The following is a 3,686-nucleotide window of genomic DNA, read 5'->3' as shown; positions in this document are numbered from 1 at the left end:
TTTTCAACTTTTTTCTATCTAATAAATAATTTTGTTAATTTATTTTTTCTACTTTTTCTACTTTTTCTACTTTTCTTACTTTTCTTACTTCTAATCCTACAGTGTCTATTGAATCAAAAGTGGCTATTAAAAAATCCAAGTTATAGCCCTTCAGTACTACATTTACTATTGAGCCTCTACAAAATCCTAGAGTACATAGTCAGGGTCTGAGAGTTCTAAGGTGACTTCCAGATTTGTAGAAAAGGCTTCTTACTACAAAACCTACTTGTTACTCATTATTACTCTAATGACCTGACAGATATACTGTTGCTTCTACAGACAGTCCTTAATTTAGTGCCCTGACTTTCTGTAGGTAAAGTATGCTCCTTACTTTCAGGCTTCTCTAATGTCTATTAGAACAGATTGATTGTGAATTACAGACAGATTGATCTAAGGGCTTAGAACTGTCAGAGTTAGATATATGTGTAAGTGTTCTGTACAGACTTGACACATCTAAGCTGTAGCTTGGTTGAAGGAGATAGTGTGTGTCTTCCACTCAGTATAAGTAACTAATTCTAGTATTATTCTAAGAATCTTATTAACTAGTTCTAGGTGAAGAGCTTTTTCAAGCATTCTAATAAGGACATTATCAAACCTGAGTATGAATCCTACCTTCCAGGCCAGGATATCAAACTCCTGAAAGAAGGTATTAGTAGAATGTTTACCCTGTTACAGAGATGTAAGCTTGTTCTGTACATTATACTTCTTATTCAGATTAATGAAGAAAGTATAGAGTTGTCTCATGAATTCTGAGTATGACTCATTGTTCTGAAGTCAGATCAGGCTTCTAATCTGATGACCTTCAATCCAGTTCTAGACCTAGGTGGCTACATTACCTTCCTTTATGAAGGAGAGGACAAATAGGACACAATTAAGATCTGAGGATAGATTAGTCAAAGTAGTAGTCACATATAGTTTGACTTAGTACTAGAAGTCCTTAAAGTGCTACCCATTAAAGTCTGAAGGGTAGGCTACATACACTTTCTTTCTAGAATAGGTTGCAACTTTCAGAACAATTAGAACAGGTTCTGAAGGGGCTAGAGGCACATGGTTAGTAAAGGCCTCTTAGATAGAGGTCTGTACATATTAAGCTAGCTCTACTCATAACTACTAATCTGGTAGGACAGTAGGGGTGGCAGTTAGTATAGTAGGGTCTATGTTTACACTATAAAGGAATTAACACTAAACTAAAAGGGGTAATGAATAGAAGAAGGGTGGCAAAAGTTTAAAAGGGTTTAGAAAGTTTAAAATTTAAAAATGTAAAAGGGTTAGAACAAAGGAAAGAGATTGATACAATAGTAAGTACTAATGTCTGAAACATAGAAGAGTTGTAGGGTAGTAATAGGTAGTCTTAATCTAATGTTAGTAACAGTGTAGAGGGGACTCAAAGGCTTAGTAAGGGGACTCAGGCTACAACTATTCTACACAACAGAAATATAGAACACAAGTACTAGAACATAGTTAGAACTTACAGAACAGGCAGAGAGAGAGAGTGAGACAAGAGTAGAGTATATAGAGTGAGCCTAAGAGTACAGGACTACCTAGAGTAGACAAGATCAAGACTATAGGACCAGTCTGATCTTGTATGCCTATATATACTAAACTATACAAGAGTACTCAGAGAGTATAAGCTACTAAGAATGATAAGCTACAAAGAATAAAAGGAAGGAATGTCAAAAATAAAGGTACAAAGAATGAAGGGATGGACAAAGGGTAAGAGACTATAGAATGATACAAAGAATGAAGGGGTGGTCAAAGGAATAGAATGATAAAGTAAGGAAGGGTAGTAGTAAGAGTCAGTATACATATAGTTTATAGACAGTACTCTTAAGGGACAGAAGTCCTGAGTTCTGGTACAGAAGAGTGTAGAACCCTCAGAACTAAAGGTATGAGAGTAGAGAACTGTAACACCTTCTAGTCTTGTACAGGAAACTAAAACATAGGGATTGATTCCCTACTAGTAAACACTTAACAGTTGTGTAAATCTGTAAATACTGTGTTCAACTACAGTTCTCTATACTTTGTTATGTTTTATATTTATATACTTCTAATCTTTTGTTATATTCCTTCTTATTCATAATAAAATTGTAAAAAGCTTATACAATATTCTATAAGTATATAAACCTTTATACAAATTATAATTCTTTTCTACCTATTCCTATTCTATTCTACTACTTCTATACATAAATTATAAAAATATCCATCCATTTATTCTATTCCTCTTAACTCTCTATTTTATCTATTTTCCTATCTATTTTATTCATTTTCTATTCTATTCTGTTTATTCTTTACATTTCTGTTTTTTTTTGTTCATAAAAACATAACTAGACTTTCTATTTTACTACTTTCTACCCTATTCTATTTCCTACTCTAACTCTTCTACCCTACTATTTATAGAGGCTTTTACTACTATAGTTAAGAAGTTAATACTCTACCTTAGAGTTATAATCTTTGTATTAAACTTGTTCTTCATTATTATTAACTGTAACTCTAAGTTGTTCAGCTTTTTAGTCATCTGTGAGTAGAGGTTGTAGACTGTTCTAGCTTTACTATGTGTGATTAGAGAGATAACAGAATGTAGGCTCTAAGTTGTACTGTATAATTCTACAGTTTACTCTCTAGTCTTATACTAGATTCCTTTTAGACTATATTCAGAGTAGTAGAATATACACACTGTGTACTAGTTTTCTATACAAACAATTACTATTAACACAGTCAAAAATAAGATTGAAACAGACTTACTTAGATTACTATAGTATAGTTAATCTATTATAGTCTAGTAAGTAAATCTCTAAGAACTCTTGTACCTCTCTACACACTTTACACACTTGAGTGTATAGAAGACTATTCTCTCTACCTAATCTAGAGGGATATTCTTGTCCTCCTTACTTGAAGACTCTACTACAACCTTCTGGTTTTTTGTACACATTTTCTTATTAGAGACTAGAATCTTTACTTTTATAATAGTACACTTCTTACTTAAGAGTACTAGTACTAGCTCTAAACAATAAAATAGAGTTAGTATACTTAGAAAATCAAATACTCTTTATTTACATTACCTTTTCTCTTACTCTTGTCCTCTTTCTTCTTTTCTAACTTTATAACTATTTAAGAAACTAGGAGAAACATTGTTTTTAGCTTAGTATAATTTGTTAGTTATACTTGTACTTACTAACTATAACTTGTTTCTCCTTCTATTCCTTTCTTATATTAACCTTCTCTTTCTCTATAACTGACTTTTTCTTTTCTAGTTTTGTAAATTCTTTAGAAACTAAGTAAAAATAATATTAGTAGTATATAATTTGTTAACTATACATTTAATTTGTACCTAGCTTAATCCTCTTTTCTAATACTATCTTTAACTTTTCTGTATTTGTAACAGTATTAGAACCTGTGTAAACAGTTAGTTATTGTATACAATTTGTTAGTTATACTTGTATACATACTTTTAGACTCCTTCTTTTTCTTTCTATCCTTTTACTTTATTACTAACTATACTAAGACTGTAACCTTCTCCTTCTCTCTCTCCTTCTTTTTCTCCTTCTCCTTCTCCTTCTCCTTCTCCTTCTCCTTCTCCTTCTCCTTCTCCTTCTCCTTCTCCTTCTCCTTCTCCTTCTCCTTCTCCTTCTCCTTCTCCTTCTCCTTCT

This window comes from Fomitiporia mediterranea, assembly GCF_000271605.1.
Source record: "Fomitiporia mediterranea MF3/22 unplaced genomic scaffold FOMMEscaffold_17, whole genome shotgun sequence".
NCBI lineage: Eukaryota > Fungi > Basidiomycota > Agaricomycetes > Hymenochaetales > Hymenochaetaceae > Fomitiporia > Fomitiporia mediterranea.
The sequence above is the reverse complement of the archived record's forward strand: the minus strand, read 5'-3'. Positions refer to the sequence as shown.